Raw genomic sequence first — 14747 nt, 5'->3', positions numbered from 1 at the left:
TTTTTTTTTTTTGGCTTGAACTCACAGAGATCTGCCTTCCTCTGACTCCTGAGTTCTGGGACTAAAGGTGTGTGCCACCACCACCCAACATGTCAAAGAGTATTTATTTAGTCATTTAGTCAGTTAGTTGTCTTCTTCAAGAGCATCACACTGCTGGAATTACAGACATGCAACTGGCTTTTAGTATTTTAGAAATAAACCATATAAGAAGAATGGGGGTTGAGGGGATTCTTCTCCATTGAGTAGAATTGCTTTATGCTTCAACTTTATTGGGTAAAGTTTATATTGCATGAGTTTGTCTATATTTTTATCATGTATCCACTACTAAACATTTTAAATGCTTCCAATTTGAGTAAGTAAAAATAAAGCTTGTAAGTAAATCATTGTATCAGAATAAAGAGTAGGCATGAACAAGTACTCTATTCTTGGGCAAATTTCTGTCGAAGAATAGCTGGGATCATGTGGTTCATTTGCTTTTCTACCTGGGATATATGTTCACATGTGTCTGTGCATCTGTACATGGGGTATACATACATGTGGAGGCAAGAGGTTGATGTCACGTTTTTTTAAAATAATTTATTTACTTTTGTTTTATGTGCACTGGTATTTTGCCTGCATGTATGTCTGTGCAAGGGTATAAGGATGTGAGATCTTAGAGTTACAGACAATTGTGAGCTGCTACAAGGGCTGGGAATTGAACCTTGGTTATCTGGGAGAACAGCCAGTGTTCTTAACCATTGAGCCATCGCTCAAGCCCTGATGAATCACTCTCTGAGGCAATTTCTCTCTCTGAACCTGGAGCTCACTGATTATTCAGCCAGCAATGGGAATCGCCCACTTATCTGTGTCACTAACTCTCCCCACCCTCCCTCCAGGCTGGGAATACAGGTATGCTAGGCTTTGGTTTGTTTGTTTGTTTTTTATTATTGTTGTTGTTTTTCTTTTGTGTATGTGTGTTTTTTTTTATTTGTTTTTGCCTTTAATTTTTTTGATTTTCAAAATGATTTCACTGCATAACCTGGCTATCTCAGAACTTGATTTGCAGACCAGGCTAGCCTTGAATTACTGAAATCTGCCTGCTTCTGCATTCCAAGTGCTGGAATTAAAGTTGTGTGCAACCACCGCCTGGCGTTTGTTTTAAAACATAGATCATGCTTGTGTGGTAAACATGTTACTGACTGAGCCATGTCCTCAGGTTTACAACCAATTTTTTTTCCTTTTTTTTTTTTTTTTTTTTTTTTTTTTTTTTGGTTTTTCGAGACAGGGTTTCTCTGCAGCTTTTTTTAGAGCCTGTCCTGGAACTAGCTCTTGTAGACCAGGCTGGCCTCGAACTCACAGAGATCAGCCTGCCTCTGCCTCCCGAGTGCTGGGATTAAAGGCGTGCGCCACTACCGCCCGGCTTACAACCAATTTTTTATGTAACCAACAAGCTGTTCCCAAAAGTTATTTAAATATTTTATATTCCTGCCAGCAGCAAACAGGTATTCCAGTTACTCTGCAAGGGCAACAAGATACAACACAGAATTGGGCTTTTAAATTGTATCTAGTTCATTTGTTGTGCAAAGATGTGTCCTTGTGAGCTTGTCTTTGTATCATAATGTGGGAATTTATGCAATAGAAAACTATCCATGACAGATTTAACACATTGCCCATCAAAATCCCAGCAAAATTCTTCAAGGTCCTAGAAAGAATGGTACTCAACTTGTTATGGAAAAGCAAAAAACACAGAATAGCCAAAACAATCCTGTACAATAAAAGAACCTCTGAAGGCATCACAATCCCTGACTTCAAACTCTACTACAGAGCTACAGTACTGAAAAAAGCCTGGTATTGGCATAAAAAGAGACAGGAAGACCAATGGAACTGAATCGAAGACCTGGATATCAATCCACACATCTTTGAACACCTGATTTTTGACAAGGAAGCAAAAATTATCAAATGGGAGCCGGGCGGTGGTGGCACACGCCTTTAATCCCAGCACTCGGGAGGCAGAGGCAGGCAGATCTCTGAGTTCGAGGCCAGCCTGGCTTACAAGAGCTAGTTCCAGGGCAGGCTCTAGAAACTAGGGAAACCCTGTCTCGAAAAACCAAAAAAAATTGTTAAAATAATTATCAAATGGAAAAAAGAAAGCATATTTAACAAGTGGTGCTGGCATAACTGGATATCAACATGTAGAAGAATGAAAATAGACACATATCTATCACCATGCACAAAACTCAAGTCCAAATGGATCAAAGACCTCAACATAAAGCCAGCCACACTGAACCTTATAGAAGAGAAAGAGGGAAGTACACTTGAACGTATTGGCACAGCGAACCACTTCCTAAATATAACCCCCACAGCACAGACACTGAGAGAAACAATTAATAAATGGGACCTCCTGAAACTGACAAGCTTTTGTAAAGCAAAGGACATGGTCAAAAAGACAAAACGACAGCCTACAGAATGGGAAAAGATCTTCACTAAACCTCACATAAAAAAGAGGTCTGATCTCCAAAATATACAAAGAACTCAAGAAATTGGACACCAAAAGACTATGTAATCCAATAAAATAAATGGAGTACATACCTAAAGAGAGAACTCTTAACAGAGAGTTGGCTAAAATGGCTGAAAGACACTTGAGGAAATGTTAAACATCCTTAGTCATCAGAGAAATGCAAATCAAAACAACTCTGAGATTCCATCTTAAACCTGTAAGAATGGCCAAGATCAAAAACACTGATGACAACTTATGCTGGAGAGGTTGAATTTTGCAGAAAAAATGGATGGAGCTAGAAAACATTATTTTGAGTGAGGTAACACAGACACAGAAAGACAATTATCACATGTACTCACTCATAGATGGTTTTTAAACATAAAGCAAAGAAAGCCAGCCTACAAACCACAATCCCAGAGAACTTAGACAACAATGAGGACACTAAGAGAGACTTACGTAGATATAATCTACATGGGAAGTCGAAAGTAGAAAAAGACAAGATCTCCTGAGTAAATTGGGAGCATGGGGACCTTGGGGGAGGGTAGAAGGAGGGAGGTGAGAGGCAGGGAGGGGAATAGAGAAAAAAAAAGGAACAAAAAAGTTCCTGTCACTACTGCACAGATGATTTTTCAAAGATTTTTAAAAGTCAATACATTTTTATGTTTTATTTTTTTATTCTAATAAAGAATCACTTTCCCATATCAATATTACAAAGTTTGTAGGGTTTAGTCCCCTGCCCCACTTTAGTTTTTCAAGACAGGGTTTCTCTGTGTAGTCCTGGCTGTCCTGGAACTCATTCTGTAGACCAAGTTGGCTTTGAACACATAGACATGCATCTGCCTCTGCCTCCTGAGTGCTGGAATTAAAGGTATGTATCACCACTGCATGGCTTATATTAGTTCTTATAGATAATATGGTTTGATGTTCTTCATATGTATGCTAACAATTTTCCAAAAATTGAGGTATTTAGTATTTAATATTTAAAGTAAATATTTTGTTCACTTTCATTTGGTTTTTCAAGGCAGGATTTCTCTGTGTAACTGCCCTGGTTGTCCTGGAACTCACTCTGTGGACCAGGTTGGCCTTGAACTCAGAGAGATATGCCTCCCTCTGCCTGACTGAGTGCTGAAATTAAAGGTGTGCACACCAAGCCCAGCTCATTTTTATTGCTTCATTAACTATATTTATTTGAATTTAGTACTTTCTCTAAGATTTTAATATATAACTTAGTCTTTTAAAAAATTCTGGCTCATTTATTTTGTGTGTATTATGTGGTACACACACATACACACATGCATAACTGTGCATATCCATACTGGTCAGAAGATGGCATCAGATTTCCTGGAACTGGAGTTACCAATGACTGTGAGCAACCATGTGGGTGCTGGGAACTGAACCTGGATTCTTTGGAAGAACAGCAAGTGCTCTTAACCACTGAGTCATCTCTCTAGCCCCTACACCTCATTCTGTCACAGTTCAACTAGAACACTATTCTTTTAATATAAGATGTAGTTAGTATCATGAAAATACATAGATTTCTCTTCTTACTTCCTCCCATATAGCATATTTTCTTGTGATTTTATAGCAGTTTTTAGTTGATGTTATTTGTTTTGGAGGAGTATTTGTTTTGTTTTGAGATAGGGTCTATGTAGTACTGGATCCCAATATAAAAAATGTACCAGCTTCAAACGCCCAGAGAGCCTCCTGCCTCTGTCTCTTCAGTTCTGGATTAGAGGAGTGTAGCATCACACCCAGCTTTTTAAAGCAGTTTTATATATTAGCTTTACTATATATTTAATCATAACTACAGTGAAAACTCTGGAGCACTATCATGCTATGAACTATGCACACATCTTTAAAAGACCTTGGAAAGATAAAGTAGTCTTGTATGTTGGCCACATATTTACCATGTCTGCTGTCCTTCGTGTGCTCCTGAGGATCCAAGCCTTCCTTCTGTTAATATCCTCTCCTTTTCACATGAGGAACTTCCATTATCCTTTCCGGTAGCACAGGTCTGCTGAAGACAAACGTCTCTTAGTTTTCCATTTATAAAAGTGTCTTAATTCTGTCATTACTCCTGAAGGCCACTTCCACTGGGCACGGAAACCAGGGCTAACTTATTTACTGTGGCAGCTTGTAGACCAGGCTGGCCTCGAACTCACAGAGATCCTCCTAGCTCTGCTTCCCGAGTGCTAGGACTAAAGCCGTGCACCATCGATGGCTTGTGGCAGCTTTTATGATGATGTTCTATTGCTACTGGCATCTACATTTTTCTGTTGGGACTTTTATATGAAAAGCATCTCACAGAATGGCTTCCAACTTCTCTTTGCTGGGTTTCACCTGTAATGTGTCTAGGCTTCCTTTCCCAAGAATAGCCCTCGTCTTTCCATACTGTGTCATGCATAATAGGCAAGTTCTCTAAATGTGGTCCCATTGTTATCTAAGACTGACAAGTTAACTTTTATTATTTACTTGGGTCACTCAAGCTTAACAATATATCAGTATTTCACCCCCACAGTGTGCTTCCCAGGCCTGCTGGACTCTCATTGGATGTGACTATAAATCTTGTTGCTAAGAAGTACACAGTATCTATGGTGTCTGTTGGAAATCTACATTCCACAACTGTCTTGTTGTGACTTTCACTTCAAAGGTTATTTTCATATATTAATTTTGGGGGAGGGTATGTGGAGGTCAGAGGACAACTGTGAGGGTTTGGGGATAGAAATGTCATCAGGCTTGGTGGTGAATGCCCTTTACCATGGAGGTCACCCCCCAAAAAAAAAAAAAAAGCTTCTACTGAAACAATTACTCCAAGTTCTTTGTTTTTTAAGATTTTTTTGTCGTTGTTAAGATTTTCTGAGACAGGGTGTCTCTGTATATCCCTGGCTGTCCTGGAACTAGCTCTAGTAAACAGTCTAGCTCAAAACTCAGAGATCCTCCTGCCTCTGTCTCCCGAGTGCTGGTATGATTCAAAGTGTGCACCACTATCATCTGGATCAAAGGATTTTAAAGTTTTTTTTTAACTTTTTAAAAATATTTTTTAAAAATTTATTATGTATACAATATTCTTTCTGCATGTATACCTATAGGCCAGAAGAGGGCACCAGACCTCATTACAGATGGTTGTGAGCCACAATGTGGTTGCTGGGAATTGAACTCAAGACCTTTGGAAGAACAGGCTTAATCGCTGAGCCATCTCTCCAGCCCTCCCCCTTTTTTGGTTTTTCAACATTAGGCTGGCCTTAAACACCCTGAGATCTGCCTGCCTCTGCCTCTGCCTCCTAAATGCTGGTATTAAAGGTGCCCACCTAAGATCTTTTATTTTACGTGTATGGGTGTTTTACCTGCAGCTATGTATGTGAACCACATGAGTGCATTGCCATAGAGATCAGAAGACGGCAAAGGATCATCTGGAACTGAAGTTACAAATTGTCATGAGCCAGGGAAATGTGTGCCAGGGAAATGAACCTTGTCCTTTAGAAGAGCAGCTTTTAAACAATGAGCCATCTCATAGGCCCCCAAAAGCTTTTTACTGAAACAATTACTCCTACGTTTGCTTTTGTAAGATTGACTGTAACTATGTGTATGCATATGTCTCTGTGTGTATATGTGCACATGTGCCTATACAGGCATCAGGTACCTCTGGAGCTGGAGTCAGGAGAGTTCGTGAGCTGCCCAACATGGGTGCTGAAAAGGAACGCGGGTCCTCTGCAAGTGCTCTTAACACTGAGGCATCTTTCCAGCCCTTACGGATAAACCCTAATCCTGTATCTCTAATGTTTAGTATCAGTTGAAGGCTACAGAAATTTCTCTAATTTAAGAAGAAAACATTTGGTTCATTTTTCAACTTTTAAGTATTATTAGATAAATCTTGAAGAACAATGAAAAACAGAAACGGTAGCATAACTACCCAGCATATCCTTCCAAAACAGTTCTGGATACTAGGAAAATACATTTCTTCTATTTATCACTTGCCTAACAAGATTATCTGAAGACTCACACACACCATCATTTCACTTCTGCTAGGAACCATGAATAGAGGCTACGGATTCTATGAACTGCCACATATCCCTAGAACCATAATTTTTTTTAAGGGCTGGAGAGATGCCTCAGAGGTTAAGAGCACTGGCTGTTCTTCCAGAGGTCCTAAGTTCAACTCCTGGCAACCACATGGTGGCTCACAACCATCTACAATACGTCCTGGTGCCCTCTTCTGACCTGCTTTATACAGGCAGAACACTGTATACACAATAAATAAATCTTAAAGCTTTGAAAAAATAGCATAATCACTGTACAAGTTGACATGTCAAAATAACAGTAATTTTCAATAGCATTAATGTTGGGAGCATGAAGGTTTTTGCATGCACAGATCACTAGGGAAACCAGGAATGTTAATCACACAAGGGTGTCTCCTCAAAGGAGGAAATACCTGTTCTTCCATCAAGCAGGCTGGGAACTGGAGGTGATTAACAGCCCGGCAATCTGTGTCATCTGATGGGCCAGGCCATATCAAGCTTCCACAACCATGACTGGAGGTGGCTAGTAGTCTAAATGACCCTTACATCATCTGTATAACTAGGGACTCCTCTAAGCTCCCACAACCAGGATAGACCAAATTACCATTATTTTTATATTCTTTTGTAAGACAGAAGCATTGGATCTCCTGGAGCTGGAGTTACAGATAGTTTGGAGCCACTCAGTGTAGTGGAACCAAACCCAGATTCTCTACGAAAACAGCAAGTATTTTAAAGCACTCAGATGTCTCTCTAGGCTCTAATTTTTTTATACTCTTAAAAACTGAACTGTTGATCTCTGTAACAGTCTCCATCTTTGCAAAAAGCAGCTTGACTAGGGATGAAAGCTATACTTAACTGTGGTCAAAAGGTTACATATTTAGATTCCAGTTAGAAATTATATCGGCGGGGATACAGAGGAAGGACTCACTGGTTAAGGCATTGCTGACAAGCCTGACAACCTGTAGTGATATTTCATTTGTATTTTAATAAATAAGGCTTGTCTGAAGACCAGAATGCAAAACAGCCCCACTAGCCAGTCATACAGGTCAGACAGTGGTGGCACACACCTTTAATTTCAGCAGCCACATTAGTTAGTCATAGAGGCTGGGTGGTTGGGGTGCATGCCTTTAATCCCGGCACTAGAGAGGAATATAAGGTGCGATGAGACAGGAACTCGCTCTCTTTCAGTCTGAAGATTTCATAGACATAAGAGCTCTCTAGTGGCTTGGCTGCTTTACTTTTCTGATCTTCTGGTTGAACCCCAATGTCTGTGCCTGCGTTTTTACTATTTGTGCTGCAGTTGATGCCCAATATTTGAGGTATGAATTCACAGAAAAGCCTTTTGTGGCTTTTTACCCACCAGCACAGGCCAGAGCTGCATACGGGCTCCTGCCCCACTCAGTGAGCCTTTGTTTCTTCTTTCCCCAAACCTCTGAGTGAGTTTGGAATTTTCCTGTTGTAGCCTCTCAGAAACAGTCTCCAGCAGTCACCCAAACTCCAGAAGCACCTCAGCTCGAAACACCACAGGACTCACCTATTCTAGACTGGCTGGTTCCACCTTCAGGCACCTCCTCTTTCCCACCCCGCCATTGCTGCTTTTTCTAAACAATCCCATGTGTTTCTCAGACATCTGGCTCTCTCTCTGTCTCTGTCTCTCTTCACTGTTGGTTGTGGGCTCTCCCTGAATTCCCTTCTTGTGCCACTGCCAAACTAGGTAGCTGCCCTGAAATCCAGTTAGGCTTTTACTGTTCTACGTAACAGCAATAAACTTCACATCTTCATCAACATTACTGGTAGATTTAGTAATATAATCGGGAATTTTTAAAGGGAGAAATTAGCTAAAAGAGAGTTTTTTTCCACATTAAAAAAGGGAAAAACCATTACAATGGAGGGATTTTGTTCTCTGTATAATGATATGCTAGACAGTTTGAAAATATGAAGATTAAATGAGAGTATATCCCATTTAGAGGGGATTTAAATAAAGTCAATTACAAACATTATCATTTTTGTCTTATCACTAAAAAAGTTGTTTAATCTGAGTGCTAAGATATAGGCCTTAGAAAAACCTAATAGAACAGATCACAGAAATCGTCAAATCCAGACAAAAAAATTTAATGGAGAACCAATTTCAGTATTGCATTGTAAGCACAGAAAGGAACAGCTTAATGTTTTCAAATAACCAACCTTAATATATACAGTAATTACAGGAATTGCCAAATGGCAGGGGCTCTGTTACAGTTAACTGTACTCCTGTGCCAATGCTAGACTAAGGAGATTCAAGGAAGCAATAGTCTCATATGGCATGCATTCATCTTTTGTGGAGCAAATGTTAAACTTGTGGTCAGTATGTAATAGAATTATCACTAACGGCTGGATAGAATTGGTTAATGGTGTTTTAGAGCCTTGTCCACAATTACAATGGAGAAACTAGTTCAGAGAAGAGGCTAAAATTATTGAACAACAGAGTAAAGCTAAAGAGGTATGGAAATCTTCCAAGATAAAATTCTTGGAGGAGATTATACTACCAGACAAAGACAAGCTGTATATGATGACCACACCCTGGATTTATATCATCTAGCAGCTTTGAGTGCTTGGACAGAACTGGAGAAACAGGAAAGAAAACTAAGTCATTTGCTAAAATTATACAGGGCCCAAAGAAAGCCTTTATGAGTTTCTTACAAAGATTGACTTCAATAGTAAATAGAAAGATACTAAATTCAGAAGCTAGACAAATAATAATTGAATCTCTGACTTTTGAAAGTGTTAATCCTCAATGTGAAAGGATAATCAGGATGTTAAAGGCAAGGTCAGTCCATTTGGAGGAATGGATCTGAGATACAATTTATATTGAATCTCATGACCACAATGATACCTAGATAGAAGAGGTTATTTCCAGAGGTTTGAAGAAAAATCTAAATGTCAAGTGTTTCAATTGTGGTACACAAGGTCACCTTAAAAGGTACTGCAGACAGGGCATTCCTAGAAAAAATGTTTTTTCTAAACATAATTCATGCAGAATGGATTATGCAGAAAGTGTGCCAAAGGCAGGCATTGGACTAATGAGTGTAGGTCAACAAGGGATATTTAAGGTAATCCCTTGCCAACCAGAAACTCCACGAGGGGCCTCTCACAGACCTCTATACAAAATTCGGTTCAGTCATTTTCTGCCATCATAGAAGAAACTCTTAGAGCAATTAAAGAACCTAATGCCTATTGTAAGAAACCATACTGCTCTGCATAATAGAACAGCTATGGAAGATAGAACAAAAAATTCAGGAGAACGATAAAGTGAGTATTTTGGCAAACTTCTATAAATGAAAAATACCAAAATTAAAAATATGAATAAATGGTGCTGTCATTGACGGTCTGATAGACACAGGTGCTGCGGGAGCTCCTTCTGCTCCTTCAGCCAATAGCCGCTGAGATACCAGTCCATTGGGGCGTGGTCTCTCTTTTTAAAAATGCGGCCACTTCCCTCCACTCTCGCTCTGGCTTCCGGCACGACTAGGCTCCCTTCCTGATTGCGTCCCTGATTGGGACGGTGATCTGTAAGTTTTTTCCCCTTTAAATAAATAACCATTCTATTAATCATAATTCCAAACTGGTGTGGGATTGTTTGTGATTTACGCCATCACACAGGTGCACATGGAACAATAATTTCATCAGAATCTTAGCATTCAAATTGGCCTCGTCAGGATGTAAATATTCAGTTTTTAAGGACTGGAACTTTATCTCAGGTAAAGCAGAGCACGAGATGGGTCAAATGTATAGGCCCAGAAGGATAGAGAGGGATATTAAAAGCATATGTGGATAACAAAGCAATAAATTTTGTGTGGACATGATTTGTTACAGCAACGGAATACTCAAATTAACATTTCCCCAATCTAAAAAACAAACCATAAATTAACCATGGAGTTTCTGGGAAAAATATTACAAGATTTTATAAAGAACAGTCACTGTTCTTTATGATCATGTACCATTCAATTGTACATGGTCCCCATTATCCCAATTTACTCAGGAGATCTTGTCTTTTTCTACTTCCCATGTAGATTAGATCCATGTGTGTCTCTCTTAGGGTTCTGCTTTCTTGTCTAGGTATGTTTACAAGGTCAAGCAAAGATATAGTTTAGACATATAGGTCATCTTCAAATATTTCAGAGAGCTACAGAATATGGCATTTAAGATGCTTTAATCACACAGATTTTTTTTTTATGACAATGAGACATGTCTGCTCCTGGCAGAACCAATCTACCTCAGAGAAGATAATGGCCATCAAAGAAACTCCACATGGAGTTTACTTTCTTTGTGGCAAAAGTAAGCCACTGGGCAAGAAAATGTCCTTTCATTGACTACAAACAGTATGCTGCCCTAATTGGACAAACAAAAGAAAGTGACTGCCAAACACTGTCAAGACAAGGAAGGACAGTCCTTCAGAATAACCTGCTTCACAGAAAATGTGTTGGCTGTGCTCGGCCTGTAGCTAGAATATGGATGCTGCAATGTTGCCGATGAACTTTGGGTGATTTGGTCCAGGCAGTCAGCTGTTTCTGTCATTTCTCACATTTTTTTTGGAAATCACTTGTTCGCACTTCCTGCTTACTCAGTTAATATTATTTCCTTCTTGGGTCTCTGAGGGAGTTAAAGACCAGATAGTTTTAATTATAGTTTTCCTTGTTTACTAGATGCAGAAAGTAAGTTATGATGGAAAATAAATTAGGTTCAAGACTTTGGACTCACCAAGATAGAAAAGATATGGAGTATTTTCTCAGAATTTGTCAAATGCAAATGGACTACACATTGCTGATGTATTTATTACCTGTATATATTGTATATAGTTATTGTACTTATTATATATAGTTTTTAATATCAGTTATAGCCTTCTTTGTTTATTTTAGACAAATGGGAAAATGTAGTGATGTTTCATTTGTATCTTAATAAATAAAGCTTGCCTGAAGTTCAGAATGCAAAACAGCCACACTAGTCAGCCATACAGGTTAGGGTACTAGTATGGCACACATTTAATCCCAGCACTACAGAGAAATATCAGGCGGGGTGAGACAGCAAGTCTCTTTCCTTCAGTCTGAAAATTTCATAGGGGTAAGAGTTCTATAGTGGCTTGGCGGCTTTGCTTTTCTGATCTTTAGGTTGAACCCCAATATTTGCCACTGGGTTTTTATTATTCATTCTACACAACCTGATTCAATCCCTAAAACCCACATGTTAGAAGGAGATAACCAACTCTTCAAGTCACCCTCTAACCTCTGCTTGTATACCAAGGCACCCTGCCCACCTCTAATTAAATACATGTTTAAAAAAAAAGGAAAAAAAAAAGAAATTCTACTGGCAGTAGTATGTTCTCCTCTAGGGTCTATGACTTCATTAGCCATGGGAAGTTCTTTATGTTTATAGTACCAAGCATGATTTCCCTCCTACCTAGCAGGTCTATGGTTGCCCAAGTGCTGGGATTAGAGGTGAGCATCACCACCACTGGCTATGTTGCCTTTTTTTTTTTTTTTGAGACAGAGTCTCATTATGTACTTCCAACACTCCTCATATCTGTCTCCAAAGTGCTTGGATTATTGGTGTGCACTACCACACAATGGCTGGTGCTGAACTTCTTGAGGTCTTCATAGAGTCTAAGTATCAATTCCCAATCAGATGAAGAGCTGCCAAAAGTCTTCTCCCATTCTGTAGACTATTTCATCACTTACTTTGCTGCATAAAAGTTTTTGAATTTGATACATTCACTTTTCAGAAAGTTCTTGCCAATTCCAATATTTTGAAGTATTTTCCCATGGAGGTTCAAATTGTCAGAGCTTGCATTAAGGACTTTGACTCATGTCCAGTAGTTTTTTGAGTGGGCTAAGAGAAGAGATCTACTTTCATTCTTCCACATGCTTTCTTCCTCAGCATGTTTGTTATTCGTACATAGGGGACTAATAATTTCTTTTACACTGGTATTGTAACCTGTTATTTTGCTAAAAGTTTTTAAGACCTAATAGCTTTCTAGTGAAATGTTTTGCGTTTTTGAGACTCAATATTAATGTAGCTCATGCTGGCCTCAAGCTATGTAAGCAAAGGAGAACATGAACTATGATCTTTGTTATATAGTCCATATGCTAGAATTATGGGCTTGTGCCACCATTTCCAGCTACCACACTTTAGGCTCAACCCCAGAGTCTGGTGCACGCTTTGGCAAGAATTTCAGCAACCAAGGAACATCTCTTACCCTCTGATGGAGACTTCAGGGTTTTTAAATACAGGATCATATTGTTTTCAGATACGGAGAATTTTACTTCATCCCACTGGTGCCACTTTTATGTCCTTTTCCTTGATTGCTTTAGTCAGTAATTCAACCATTATATCAAGAAGAATAGGACAACTTTTATTTTTCTTTATTTATTATGGGATGGGCAGAGACTCTCAAACGTTGAAGCAGATAGGCAATTTTTTAAAATCTCTCTATGTAGTTCTGGCTGTCCTGGATCTCACTGTGTAGCCCAGTCTGGCTTTGGCAAGCATCTTTACCTAATAAGTCACTGTCCCAGGCCTTGAGTAAATACTTTACTTTGCTCCCATTTTAGAGAAAATGCATCTAGTTTTCCCCATTTGTATGTAAAGGTTTTATCTTAGTTATGGTTTCTAGTGCTGTGAAGAGACACCATGACCACGCCAACTCTTAAAAGGAAAGCACTTACGGATTACAATTCAGAGGTTAGTCTATTGTCATCATGGTGGGGAGCCTGGCAGTGTGTTAAGCAGACATGGTGCTAGAGAAGCAACTGAGAGTTCTAGATTTGGATCAACAGGCATCAGGAAGAATGAGACTCACTGGGCCTGGCTTGAGCATCTGAAACTTGAAAGCCCACTCCCAGTGATACACTTCTGGCAACAAGGCCATACCTCCTAATAGTGTCATTCCCTATGAGCCTATGGCCATTTTCATTCAAACCATCACAGGTTTGTTCATGTAATCTTTATTATATTGAGGTATGTTCCCTCTTAGCCTAGTTTCTTCAGAAATTTTATGATAAAAAGATGTTAAATTCTGTTTTGGCCATTTCTGCAACCATTGAGATGACCAAGCGACTTCTGTCTCTGAGCCTTATTTATATGCTGAATTAAATGTACTGTTATGTACATGTTAATCTTTGACTATCTGGATGAAATAAACTTGATCATGTTGCTGTAGTGTGGGGTTGCGGGCCGCCCTGCTCCCGCATGCTTAGCTTTACACGCAAAATATCAACACACAAACTGTATTCATTTAAACACTGCCTGGCTCATTAGTTCCAGCCTCTTACTCACATCTTGACTAACCCATATCTAATAATCTGTGTAACACCACAAAGTGGTGTCTTATCAGGAAAGATTCAGCACGCCTGACCTGGTGGCTGGCTTCATGGCATCTGGTTGTAGAGGCAGGGCAATTGTCTGAGCCATCTACCTCACTTCCTTCTTCCTGTTCTGTCTACTCCGCCCACCTATTTTCTAACCTATTAGGCCAAGCAGTTTTCTTTATTAATTAACCAATGAAATCAACGGATTGATAGAAGACCCGCCTCCATCATGTTGCCTGATGTTTTTTTTTTTTGTTTTGTTTTTTTTTTTTTTTGAAACAGGGTTTCTCTGTGTAACAGTCCTGGCTGTTCTGGAACTTTATTTGTAGACCACACTGGTCTTGAACTCACTAGCTCTGTTAGCCTCTGCCTCCCAAGTGCTGGAATTAAGGTATGCCCATGAGTTTTAAAAATCACATTACTTTTAGAAATATTTTGCTGAGTGAGGCAGTGGTGCTGCACACCTTTAATTCTGCACCCAGGAGGCAAAGGTAGTTAGACCTCTGTGAGTTTGAGACCAGCCTGGTCTATAAAGTGAGTTCCAGGGCAGCTTGGGCTACACAGAGAAACCTTGTCTTGAAGACACCAAAAAAAATTTTTTTTTGCTGATTTCAGTTTGCAAGTATCTTATTGAGACTTTTTTAAAAATCTGTTCCTCAAGAAAATTGGTCTATATTTTTTTTGTTTGCTTGTTTTGTTTTCTGTTTTATCAAAATCAGGGCATTTTTCATGGGAAATCCTTCTGTTTCAGATTCTTGAGTGCTGGGATACAGTCATGAGCCACCATACCAATTGTTTGTGGGGTTTTGTTTTGTTTTGTTTTCTGAACAGAATCTTATTGTGTAGTTCAGGATGGCTTGGAACTCAGTCTGTACCCAAGGCTGGTCTCGAATCCAGCAGATGTCTTCTACCTTA

General features: G+C 39.3%; 1 protein-coding gene across 14 annotated transcripts in view; it reads right to left on the bottom strand.

Annotated features, from left to right (window-relative positions):
• The window catches only part of Baz2b (bromodomain adjacent to zinc finger domain 2B), a 285451-nt gene that overhangs the window by 232388 nt on the left and 38316 nt on the right, over window positions 1-14747 (bottom strand). For 12 of the 14 annotated variants that reach the window (XM_038336361.1, XM_038336370.1, XM_038336366.2 and 9 more), the window contains one exon: window positions 4384-4490. The exons of 1 other annotated variant lie outside the window; for it this stretch is intronic. The gene's annotated coding sequence lies outside the window, so the exon portion shown is untranslated. Of the gene's footprint in view, window positions 1-4383; window positions 4494-14747 lie in introns of all 14 variants that reach the window. One more of the 14 variants, XM_038336363.1, reaches the window with a different exon arrangement.

This window comes from Arvicola amphibius, chromosome 7, assembly GCF_903992535.2.
Source record: "Arvicola amphibius chromosome 7, mArvAmp1.2, whole genome shotgun sequence".
In the NCBI taxonomy this organism is placed as follows: domain Eukaryota; kingdom Metazoa; phylum Chordata; class Mammalia; order Rodentia; family Cricetidae; genus Arvicola; species Arvicola amphibius.
The sequence above is the reverse complement of the archived record's forward strand: the minus strand, read 5'-3'. Positions and strand labels throughout refer to the sequence as shown.